At 37.3% G+C, this 12,861-nt stretch overlaps 1 long non-coding RNA gene across 2 annotated transcripts in view; it reads left to right on the top strand.

Annotated features, from left to right (window-relative positions):
• Window positions 1–12,861, top strand: part of LOC140712402 (uncharacterized) — a 390,575-nt gene that overhangs the window by 358,326 nt on the left and 19,388 nt on the right. For both annotated transcript variants that reach the window (XR_012093989.1, XR_012093988.1), the window contains exon 7: window positions 1,291–1,407. This is a non-coding gene — a long non-coding RNA (uncharacterized lncRNA). The remainder of the gene's footprint in view (window positions 1–1,290; window positions 1,408–12,861) is intronic.

Raw genomic sequence — 12,861 nt, 5'->3', positions numbered from 1 at the left:
ATATATACACATATGGAAATATAAAAAGGGTATTATTGAAGTGTGTAGTAAAAAATAGAGAAACTATATGATATATTAATATGATGCAATATTATATGGCAGTGAAATATAGACACTAAAACCAATTTATAAACCTTAAATGATGACTTTAAAAACTACATTTTGAAGTAATGTCTGGCATATTTCCATTTATGAAAAATTTCAGAATGATTCCAAATCAGATATGCTGTTTATAAATAGTAAAATAAAATATACGGCATAGAAAATAGACATCAAAATCATGACAATTGTTTCTAGGAAAGGGGCAAAAAGATTGAAACTAGAAAAGGGAATATGGCATACTTTAACTATGTTAATAATATAATGCCTTTTACTGAAGAGACAGTCCTTTTCCCATTGTGTGTTCTTGGCATCTTTGTCAAAAAAAATTGACCATAAATGCATGGGTTCATTTCTGGGCTCTTTATTCTGTTCCAAATGGCTAATAGATATGAGAAAAAAATGCTCACTATCACTAATCATTAGGGCAATACAAATTAAAACCACAATAAGATAGCACCTATATCTGCTAGTGACTATTCAAAAGGTAAAATGTAACAGTTGTTGGTGAGGTCATGGAGAAAAGATAACTGTTGTACACTGTTGGTGGAAATGTAAATTAGCACAGCCATTATGGAAAACTGTACGGAGGTTCCTCGAAAAAATAAAAATAGAATTACCATGTAATTTACTAATTCCACTTCTAAGTATATTGCTAAAGGAAATGAAGTCAGTATGTCAAGGAGATATCTGCACTCTCATGTTCATTGCAGCATTATTCACAATAGCCAAGTTATGGAAACAATCTAAATGTCTGTCAGTGAATGAATGGATAGAGAAAATGTGGTATATACGCAATGGAATATTACTCACCCTTAAAAAAGAAGGAAATTCTATCATTTGCAACAATGTGGATTAACCTGGAGAATATTACGCTAAGCAAAATAAGCCAGACACAGAGAGGCAAATACCACATGTTTTCACATGTACGTTAAATTTAAAACAATCAATCTCATAGAAGTAGAGTGTAGAAAGATGATTACCAGAGGCTGGGGGCTGGGAGGAGTGAGGATATGTTGATCAAAAGGTATAAAGTTTCAGTTAGACAGGAGAGTCAATTTTTTGAGATTTGTTGCACAGCAAAGTGACTATAGTTAACACTAATGTATTGCATACATATATCATAATATCACTTTGTGCCCCATGAATATAGATGAATATAATTTTTTTTTTTTTTTTTTTTTGAGACAGAGTCGCATTCTGTCACACAGGCTGGAGTGCGGTGGCACAATCTCGGCTCACTGCAACCTTCACCTCCAGGTTCAAATGATTCTCCTGCCTCAGCCTCCTGAGTAGTTGGGATTACAGGTATGTGCCATTACATTAGCACATTAGCTTGGCTAAGTTTTGTATTTTTAGTACAGATGGGATTTTGCCATGTTGGCCAGGCTGGTCTCACACTCCTGGCCTCAGGTGATCTGCCTGCCTCAGCCTCCCAGAATGCTGGGATTAAAGGCATGAGCTGCTGTAATTTTAAATTTATAAAAAATACAGCAGAATTGCTGCGGCTTCACTTCCACTTTCTGAAACTCGTGAGTATTTTCTTATGGCCAGTCTTTATCTAGAATCTAATGGGGAAGAGAATGCTAGGATATGCGTGTCCAGCTTAGCTAAGGTGACAGAGGAAAAAGCCACTACACACACATCAGTATTTTTCATGTTATCCTTTATACTTTTGGGGATTTAAGTTATTTCAAACTAGAAAAAGGTCTGTAGTAGTTGGCAACAATTTAATAAGACAGAATGGGGTTTTACATTTTTCTTTCTATTTATATTAATTTTCTAATTAAAAATACACATACATGTCTTTTGAAGACTGAAAGTTCATTAGGAATAGTATGATTTTAAAACAGTCTCACTATTGTATCTCTAGTATCTTATATGACTTTCAATACATATTAGTTAAATAATAATAAAAGAAAAAATTATCAAGTATCTATTACTTGCCTAGTTCCTGCTTCCAAGAATCAGGTTCTGACCATTTTCAGACATTCTTCTAGTAGATACAAAATGAATATTGATGTTAATTAGTTTGAAAGAATCCAATTAATACTGCAAATTCCAGAGCATTTTTGTCTGCCTTGGGCTAAGCCACATATAACCAGAGATCTACTGATCTCTGACTTTCTTATATATGTCTGATTCATCTTTTAAAAATTATCATGTGGGCCTGCCTTATGGCACTATCAAATTGTTTGGTTTCTTTTTCTTCACTTTCATGAGCAGCGTCATGCCAAGAAGTTTTTAAAATAATGTTAGTGGATTCTCTGAGCCTTGGCAGGCAATTGTAGACCAAGCAAAGACAAATAGAGGTACAGAAGATGGGTAGCTTGGTAAGTGCTATGCCTCCTCTCAAAAAATTTGGTCACTTTCAACATATGAGAATGTACTCCATACTTGGTGAATTGCTGGAGTCAAGTTCTGTGATCGAGTATTAAAGAACTGCCTGAGTAAAATGACTCCTCAGAGCCATATTCTTTAACATATTTCACCTCTATTGATACAGAGTTTGCAATACATTTTGTTAGGTAGACAAGCTCTGAATATATTGGGTTTTTCTACACAGAGATGAACATGTATTGATTTTTATTAGCTTGTAAGTTTTTCATCATATTATTTAGTCTAGAGGCCAGGAGATCCTATTGATTTGATTCTTTAGTCCGCACAATGGTTCTGCAGTTGATTATTTTAAGATCTCAAATGGCTCTTTAGTGTCCTTGCTTCTACCAGGGTGAAGTGTTTTTTAAAAACTCCAAACATGGGAAACCCACTAAATTTGGTTTCTTTGTAGAAAGTTAAAAAACAAACAAACAAAAAAGATGTCTGAGGTTTTTGCCACAAATAAAACGGCATTGTGCCAGTGTTATAAGGAAGAAAAAACCACAATCAATATTTACTCTACCAATTGAAATTGATATTAATTGAAAGGAATTTTAGAGAGATGCTATTTAGAGATGGGATCTTGCTCTGTTGCCCAGGCTGGAGTGCAATGGCAGGATCGTAACTCACTGAGCCTCAAACTCTTAGGCTAAAGCCATCCTCCTGCCTCAGCCTTCGGAGTAGCTGAGATTACAGGTCCACCAAGCCCAGTTAATTTTTTAATTTTAATTTAAATCAATTAATTAATGTTTTAGAGAGCTGATGTCACTGCATCCTTCATACTGTAGCACAATGGCACAATCACTGCAACCTCGAACTCCTGGGCCTCCTGCTTTGGAGTTCCTCCTGAGTACTCCGGAGAACTCCTGCCTTGGCCTCTTAAGTAGCTGCGAGTACAGGCATGTGCAATTATGCCTGGCTTATGGGGTCTCACCGTGTTGCCTAGGCTTCTCTCAAACTCTTGGACTCAAGTGATCCACCCACCTCAGTGTCCAGAGTAGCTTGGATTACAGGAGTGAGCCACCACACCAGGCTTAGAGAGAAGTTGAGACTTTACCCCTAATCATACATGCAGTGTATGGTATGTTGGGCTGTGATAGATTATTCCCCACCACCCCCACCCCTTCCATAATTTATTTGTAATTACTTTAAGAACTTTGTTCATGGTCAAGGTATGGTCAAAATAGAAGACAAATATGTTAAAGTCCTTGTCTTTGATGTTTAAAAAACACATCTGCAATGTAAGTCAGGAAAATATTTCAAAGAAGCTACAATTAGGCAGTTTTTTGTTTGTTTGTTTTGACCTATTCCTTTCTCTCTACGAGATAAAAGACCCTTGGTCCTGGGGAGGAGAGAAGAGTCTAGAAAGAAGTGTTAGATGGTGTGGGAGCTCTGTGCCCTGCCCCTCACTCCAGCCTGAGCCAGATCTTGATAGTAGATTATGAGAATTTTGGAATCTCTGAGTTGTGTAAGGCCTAGGAAAAAGTGAACCTCATAGAACCTCATCATGTTGCCACAGAGAACAGAAATAGTGATGCAGTATGTCTTGGCAAGAGGAGGTTGAAGACTTCCCAGACTGTGATGGGAGGCATCAAAAAGTACCTGTAGGTCCTTAAGCTTATATGGACATTAGCTGAGAGAAAGAAGCACCTGAGCAGGCAACGGTCTGGTGGCCAGGCTATGACAACTAGGGCAGCTTAATTGATCCATCCCACCAGGGACGGGATGATGACATAGCTACATCCTAATAGATTACTAGCATAGTGTAGAATATGCTTAAGTGTCGATGGAAAACAAAAAAAACAAACAAAAAAACCCATCATTTGAATTAAGAGACAAGCAAGAACCAAAAGAAAGATGACTCCTTCCTGCTGGGGAAATACAATTAAAAGTGAAATATTCTGACCCAGAAAACCTCTGCACAAAGGTAGTTTAGAAAGAAAACAATTTTTGTTTTTGAATAGGCATTAAACCAGAATGTGATCCACATTGCAGGCAATCTGCTAAGATATTGCAAAGATGAAAAGAAATCTCACTCTTTTATGTAGCCAAGCAGATACAACCCGTTACATACATATTTTCAAGATAAACAATAACTAGTCTTCAAGTAAGAGGACTTGACAGCACCATTTGCCACACATAGTTCATCCTAATTTTATCTGGTAATTGGAGTGAACATCTGTGTTGGATAACTGGCTTTATACAAAGGACAATGTTCTTTCCATAACTTTATGACAGAGAGTTTTGCAGCTTGGAACCAGGTGCCTGGAGAAGTTAGATGCCTACCCTCTCATAAAAACTGGAAGATGGGGCACTGTATCACTTGATATTTACATTTTTAGAGGTTGGCTCCTAGGTCCTTGAGAAAGACATTTCTGGGTTGCAAAACTGGCAAAAGAGATTTATAAAAAGATTTACATAAATTTACAATTACAAGTTTATAAAGGAAATTATGCTCAAAGAAAAGGAAGGGGGATGTCTCTTTTTTTTTTTTGAGATGGAGTCTTGAACTGTCGCCGGGGCTGGAGTGCAGTGGTGCAGTCTCGGCTCACTGCAACCTCCGCCTTCTGGGTTCAAGTGATTCTCATGCCTCAGCCTCCCAAGTAGCTGGGATTACAGTTGCCCACCACCATGCCCGGCTAATTTTTGTATTTTAGTAGAGACAGGGTTTCACTATGTTGGCCGAGATGGTTTCGAACTCCTGACCTCGTGATCCACCTGCCTCAGCCTCTCAAAGCGCTGGGATTACAGGCGTGAGCCACCATGCCCTGCTGTCTCTTCCCTTTTAAGAGGAAAAATTAAGCCTCTTATTTTAAATTTTTGTTTGTTCGTATATACCACTGATGACCCTGCAGCATTTAACCTCCTGACATTTAAGTCTCCTCAGCATCAACTTTAAGATGAAGAAGAGAGAGGGAGAAAAATCATGAATTTCATTATTGAGGTATTGCTGAATTTGACTAAGGTTACTTGGAAACTAGGCAAATGAGGCCTGGAGATAGACATTAGATTCAACCTCTAGTTGTGCCTGGTGACTTGAGTTTGTCTCAATCTTATACAGAATTACATAGGTATGCTTCATTCCTTAAACCTAGGATGAGGTGGGCAGGGCTGCGGTGGCCAGCAGGAGAAGGTTTATCTGCTCCTGGGCAATACCTGCACTTCCTCTGTATACTACAATATGCAAAAAGTTGGAAAATACCAGCTTATTTCCTTTGTCTCTAGGATGTGCAATGTCACTTGGCAAGTTTAGAAATTTTGGTATTCAGAGGTTACTACAGTGTTGGAATAGTAGGTTGTGACCTGAGAGACCAAAATAGATGCCTACTTATCAACTAAGACAAGTCCAAATGTTAAAGAAACAAAGTTATGGGTCAAAGTTTCAAATTCCTAAATTCCTATGGCTGGTATAGCAAATTCCTAAATTCCTATGGCTAAACTCCCCAGCAACAGGAGCTATCAGGTCCAACTCTGATTGGACAGATGAATGGCCTTCTCTTCTTTTCTGATAAGCTACTGCACACCCTAGGCCAGTTTCAGCCAGCTTATATGCACACAAATTGTCTTTATGTCCTTATAGTTCACCTTTTGACGTAAAGAGCCAAATTCCCCCTCATCTTAATGCTAAAACCCTGCCCTAAAGTGAACATAGAATATATGTTACATACTTGTATACCCAATTTTCATGCATACTTGTATACCTAATTTACAGCCTCCTCTTGTAAATCTGTATAGCTTTTTCCTTAACCTACTGGGTACATATGATGCAAGCCCTGTGAGGCATAAAACCCAACCTGTCCTTCCATTCTTTGGAGAACACCTTCAATTTATGCTGGAGACTTTCTCTTTCTGGCTTGTAAAATGATATCACCAACAAAGCTCTCCTTTCTACTATTTAGCTATCCTGTCCTCTTTAGGATGACAAGGTGCTCAGTTACTATTGCAGTATGAATGAATACAAGGATGAACAACCATTGTACATGTATGGAAGATTTGATGGGGAGAGTACATCTTTGTGGAGAACAAGTAGGTGTGTACACAGTGTGTCGCAGGCTGGAATTGCCCAAAAGTTTGAAGGCGTTAGTTTATGTTCTACTTAGGGTGATCATTCAGAGAATCAGTTTGCAGAGAGACAAACTAATCAATATTTTTCAAATGTCACAAGGTCCCTTGTTTATCCCTCACAATAGAAACGTAAAGTGGTGGCTGGGGATTTGAGAGTCTTATGACCACTTTGTATATCTGGATCTGATATTTTATTTACTGTTAGTGTCTTGATCCCCAAAGCTCTCCTTTTTTATTCATCATGGTCAATTGGCTGTGACAGAGTATAGACATTTTATAAAGCTACCGTCAGTGCAACGTACATAGTCTGAAGTGATCAAGGCTAGATTTTGATTTTAAAATATATGATTAAAAACATCTTTCAAAGTTAGAGATGATGAAAGCTGTTATTATTGGCATTTTAAGTGTTTCCTAGTACCCATTTATTCCCACATTCAACAATTTTACTGAATACTTCTCATATGGCAAAGACTATTACAGTAAACACTAGGAATAAGAAGATGAGCCAGACACATTCCTTGCGTTCAATGAGCTCATAGCTCTGTAGGTGAAAAAGACCTGTAAATAGATACATTATCATGCAACAAGCAGATAAATATAGGAATATCAAGTAGGAAGGCAGTAGTTAACTTTGCTAAATGTTTGAGAAAAATGAAGAAGATCTGGAGTGCTTCCCATTCCCTGAATGCTGAGGCTATTTCATTCTGCTTTGCCTGGTGAGTCATAGGTCCCAGTAGAAAAGAAGGCAGAAGAGCTTTGAAATTTGAAGAATTCAGGCTGTTCCTTTCTGACTTCCCTCATTAGCCATATAGTTTTAACAATTCATTCAATTAGTACTTTTGAGCAAAGGCATGTCAGTTATTTGCATAAACAGACAATCCCTCTAGCAATATATAAAATGCCACTCAGATTTTTATTATCTCTGTGTTGTCTTGAGCAGTATTGTAATTAAATCTAATTAAATAGATTTATGGTTTGGAACACTAATGGTCATGAATAAATACATGTCCCCTGAAGCTATTTGCTCAATTTGTGTTTTATGTCTTTTAACTTGTTTCAAATATACATATTCAACTTACGCCTCAATTTATTTATTTATTTGTTTGTTTGTTTCAGGGAGGGAAGTCGAACTTGGAACTTTATGCTCCTTGGGTAGAATTTGATTTTCTTAGAATTGCTTCTTGGTGCCCTTATCCTGCTACTTGTTTTGAATGGGGGACTTGTTGTTAGGTAGCTTATTACAAAAGAAAACAGCAATGTATTTTCCAGGCGAAAAGAAACATTTTGCAAAATAAGAAAAAACGAATAGTTAATTTAGAATTAGATTATACTTAAAAAGGCAGTGAAACAGACAAAACAAATGCAAATGGCCAATAAACAATTCAAAAAACCTTATTTAACTTCACTAGTAATCAAAGAAGTGCAGATTCAAACTGTTACTGGCAGCGAATGTATAGTGGCCTGCAACAACCTCAATTCTTGCCTTCTCAGAAGAAACAATTTGACTCAGGGGCATAAGGCAAAAGGAGAGACCCAGGCAAGTTTTAGAGCAGGAGTGAAAGTTTACTAAAAAGCTTTACAACAGGAATGAAAGGAAGTACTCGTCGAAGAGGGCCAAGCAGACGTCTTGCTTCTGCTGTCTTGCGTGCGTCCCTTCTCCCTGATTTTTCTCTTGGGCATGGGCTGTCCCCAGGCGCAGGGGCCTGCTGGTTTTGGGCGGGGGCGGAGCATGTGCAGTGTGTTTACTGGAGTTGTACATATGCTCACTTCAGGCGTTCTTTACCAGTCAAAAGTCCCTAGGAGGTCATACGCCAGTTAAATGCTGCCATTTTGCCTCTTTTTGTTTGTTTGTTTTTTTGAGACGGAGTATCGCTCTGTCACCAGGCTGGAGTCCTGTGGCGCGATCTTGGCTCACTGTAACCTCTGCATCCCAGGTTCAAGCAATTCTCCTGTCTCAGCCTCTCTAGTAGCTGGGACTATAGGCGCGCGCCACCGCGCCCAGTTAATTTGTATATTTTCAGTAGAGGCAGGGTTTCACCATGTTGGCCAGGATGGTCTCTATCTCTTGAACTCGTGATCCGCCCCCCCTCGGCCTCCCAAAGTGCTGGGATTATTGGTGTGAGCCACGGCGCCAGGCCCGATTTTGGATCTTAATAGTGTGCTTGAGCCCACTCGCCCAACTCCTGAGATCTTATTGGGACATTGCTGATCCCTAGTTTCAGGTTTTTTCTATCTGTTGAGAGACTGTCTTTCCCTGGTGCAGGTTGGATTAGTTATTATTTTAGAGAGACGGTTAATAACAGCCTGACCATCATCTGATGATCACCTGGAATTTCTGGTTGGGGAGGGGAGTTCTCTCCTGCCCTGCTCATGCCTGCCTAGCTACTATAAAAAAAAACAATAATCACATGGTATATTTGACTATTAACAAGAAAAAATTTATAAATCCAAAGTTTGGGCAATTATGAGGTGAAACAATAGACTGTTGGTAGCAGTTAAATTATTAGGCTGGAAATCATTATTATATAATAATAATATAATTAACAACAATAATAATGCAATTATTATGTAATAAAGATAATTATATAATAATAATATAGTTATTGTATAATAATATAATGATTATATAATAATATAATAATTATTATTAATAATAAACAATTATTTGGAAAACAATTGGTGATTCAGTATTAATTATTATAAATTATTAATTATTGTTAATAATACTAATTGTTTATTATTATCTGGAAAACAATTATTGGTAATAATTATAAAGAGACATGGGCATTCATATTCTTTAACTTAATAACTCCCTTTTAGGCACCTTGTTTAAGTTGTATGTCAAAATTAAGGAAAAAATGTAATATATAAAAATGGCCATCATAGTATTTATGTATTTAATAAAGACTTTACTTTTCAAAGCAGTTTTAGCTTGACAGTACAACAGAGAGGAAAGTACACAGTGTTCCCATATATCCCTGTCCCCACACATGCATCGCCTCCCCCGTTATCAACATCCTCACCAGAAAGGTCTATTTGTTACAATTGATGAGCCTACGTTGATGCATCATAATCACCTAAGGTCCATCGTTTACATTAGGGTTTATTACTGTATTACTAGTGTACTACTGTCTTACTAGTGTGCTACTGTTGTACATCCTATGGGTTTGGAAACATGTATATGAACATGATAGTATTACACAGAGTATTTTACTGCCCTAAAAATCCTCTGTGCTCTACCTATTCAGTCCTCTAATGCCCCACTCTCCTACTGCAACCCCTGGCAACACTGATATTTTTATTGTCTTGATAGTTTAGGCTTTTCCAGAATGTTATATAGTTGGAGTCAGAGAGCATGTAGCCTTTTCTGATTGGCTTCTTTCATTTAGTGACATGCATTTAAGTTTTCTTCATACCTTTTCATGACTTGATAACTCTCCTTTTCTGCACTGAATAATATTCCACTGACAATATGTAACACAGTTTACTTATCTACTGTAGGACGTTATAGTTGCTTCCAAGTTTTGAAAATTATGAATCAAGCTGCTGTAGACATTCATGTGTAGGTTTTTGTGTGGATATAAGTTTTCAACTCCTTTGGATAGTTATCAAGAAGTGAGATTATTGGACATTATGGGAAGAGTATGCCAAACTGTCCTCCAAAGTGGCTGTAGTGTTTATATTTCCCCCAGCAATTAATGGTAGTTTCTGTTGCTCCACATCCTCTTCGGCATTTAGTATTGTCAGTGTTCTGAATTTTGGCTATTATAATAGGTGTGTAGTGGTATCTCATTACTATTTTAATTTACACTTCCTGAAAGACATATGGTGTGGAGCTTGTGGAGCTTCTTTTCAGATGCTTATTTGCCATCTTTATATTGTCTATGGAGAAAAATCTTTAAAGTCTTTGGCCCATTTTTTTTCTAATCTGGTTGTTTTTCACAGTGTTATTTTTAATACCATTTAACTGTCCAGCAATAGGATAAGCTTTTATATATTTATTTCCTAGAGAAAATATGTTATTTTTTTTTTATTATTTCAATAGGGTTTTGGGGAACAGGTAGTGTTTGGTTACATAGATAAGTTCTTTAGTGCTGATTTCTGGGATTTTGGTGTACCCACCACCCAAGCAGTGTACACTGTACCGAAAGTGTAGTCTTTTATTCCTCACCCCTCTCCCGCGCTTTCCCCCAAGTCTCCAGAGTCCATTGTATAACCCTTAAGTCTTTCCCCTCATAGCTTAGCTCCCACTTGTGAATGAGAACATATGATATTTGGTTTTCCATTCCTGCATTACTTCACTTAGAATAATGGTCTCCAATTTGATCTAGGTTGCTGTGAATGCCATTATTTTGTTCCTTTTTATGGCTGAGCAGTATTCCATGGCGTATGCATATATATAATTTTTTTTTTCGTTATTCACTCGTTGATTGATGGACATTTGGGCTGGTTCCATATTTTTGCAACTGCAAATTGTGCTGTTAGAAACACGTGTGTTTAAGGATCTTTTTCATATGACTTCTTTTCCTCTGGATAGATACCTACTAGTGGGATTACTGGATCAAGTGGTAGATCTACTTTGAGTTCTTTAAGGAATCTCCACACTGTTTTCCATAGTGGTTGCACTAGTTTACATTCCCACCACCAGTGTAAAAGTGTTTCCTTTTTACCACATCCATGCCAGCATCTATTGTTTTTCAATTATGGCCATTCTTGCAGGAGTAAGGTGGTATTGCACTGTGGTTTTGTTCTTAATTTCCCTGATCACTAGCAATGTTGAGCATTTTATTATATGCTTGTTGGCAATTTGTATATCTTCTTTTGAGGATTGTCTACTCATGTCCTTAGCCCACTTTTTGATGGGATTGTTTTTTTCCTGCTGATATGTTTGAGTTTCTTGTAGATTCTGGATATTACTTTTCTATTGGATGCATAGTTTGCAAAGATTTTCTCCCACTCTGTGGGTTGTCTGTTTACTCTGCTGATTATATATTTTGCTGTGCAGAAGCTTTTTAGTTTAATGAAGTCCCATCTATTTATCTTTTTTTTTATTGTGTTTGCTTTTGGGTTCATGATTGTGAAGTCTTTGCCTATGCCAATGCCAATGTCTACAAGGGTTTTTCTGATGTTATCTTCTAGAGTTTTTAGGGTTTCAGGTGTTAGATTTAAGTCTTTAATTCATCTTGAGTTGATTTTTGTATAGGGTGAGAGATGAGGATCCAGTTTCACTGTTCTACCTGCACTTTTTAAAAGCACTTATTTGTTTCTTTCACTGAAACCATGTCCTCAGTCCCAAGGAGCAGGGCCACAGAAGCCTGGATGTATTTGGAATTGTTATAGCAGAGAAGAGCTTACAAAATTCCTGGGTAAAACCCCAGGCAGGCTAAAGGCCTTATAGAAATTCCTCACCGAATTCTAGCATGGTGTGACCACATTTGCATATGACATGCATGGCATATCCATGCTAAGAGGGCCTGAGACAGCTCCCAAGAACCCCCTGACTCAGGTAATGTGGTGAAGTATTCAAAATTTTTTCTTGATTGTAAGATGACATCAGAAATGCCAGAGAGAAAGAAAGAATGAGATAAAGAGTAAGAGAGTTAGAGAAAGAGAGAGAAGACCTGAAAGAATAATGGCACAAGGAACGAAATCGAGAAAGCAAAATGACCACCAGAGACAGAGGAAAATGTGTTATCATCTTCTGGGGAAAAAAAATACTGATTAACTAAAGCTGGTAAGAAACAGGATTCAGCAGCTAATACCAACAAGAATGAAAAGCCAGAATGATACAGCCTCCCGCAATGACCTGATACTTCGTAACCTCTCCCTAAAACATGGGGCAGTCATAGAGATTAAAAAAAAAAAAAAAAGGAGGAAAACTCTGGATGACTTCAAGAACATCTGAATTATCTACGACAATAGTTCTAAGATAAACTATAAAATAAGCAAGCAATCACTCAATTGACAAAGGTTATGTTTGCCCTCAGTGGAATCAGAACTCCAGGTATGATTAAGTTCGGTTATTTTTAAAATAGAGAAAAATTATGTTTTCTGTATTCCTAAGTTTTGTGGATTAAAATTCATATTGACACAATGTGTATTATCAATACTCCTTCAGAAAAGTTTTCCTTCTATTCTTTTAGATGTCTTTCCATTCAAACATTGTAGATGCTTTGGCTTTGAGTGCAGGTGGTTCACAAAAATCCAACTCCTATTGTCAAGGATTTTTTCACTTGCCATAATAATAGCAATAATAAACATGAATAACAATAACAATTATACAGCAGCTGCTAAATGTCAGGAATGGCTGTAAGTACT

This window comes from Chlorocebus sabaeus, chromosome 9 (assembly GCF_047675955.1).
Source record: "Chlorocebus sabaeus isolate Y175 chromosome 9, mChlSab1.0.hap1, whole genome shotgun sequence".
Lineage (NCBI taxonomy): Eukaryota > Metazoa > Chordata > Mammalia > Primates > Cercopithecidae > Chlorocebus > Chlorocebus sabaeus.
Note: the sequence above shows the minus strand (reverse complement) of the source record. Positions and strands in the feature narration are given on the sequence as shown.